The following is a 234-nucleotide window of genomic DNA, read 5'->3' as shown; positions in this document are numbered from 1 at the left end:
CTGTTACAATGGACCCCAACTGTGGAGCTGCGAGCTGTGTGACAGGCCTGTGATTCCCAGGAAAAAAAACTTGCTGGAAATGCTTTGAGCCGAATCTGGAGAAGAGAGGGAATTTTGACTTTCAAGGGGAAAGTGCATTTGTCAGCTGCACTGATATCTGAAGCCCGGGGTGCTTGTTAGCTCTGACAATCAATGGTTCTATTTCTGCGTATTTCAAAAGCAGATAACCCCAAC

Source organism: Anguilla rostrata, chromosome 12 (genome assembly GCF_018555375.3).
Source record: "Anguilla rostrata isolate EN2019 chromosome 12, ASM1855537v3, whole genome shotgun sequence".
NCBI classification, from domain to species: Eukaryota; Metazoa; Chordata; class Actinopteri; order Anguilliformes; family Anguillidae; genus Anguilla; species Anguilla rostrata.
The sequence above is the reverse complement of the archived record's forward strand: the minus strand, read 5'-3'. Positions refer to the sequence as shown.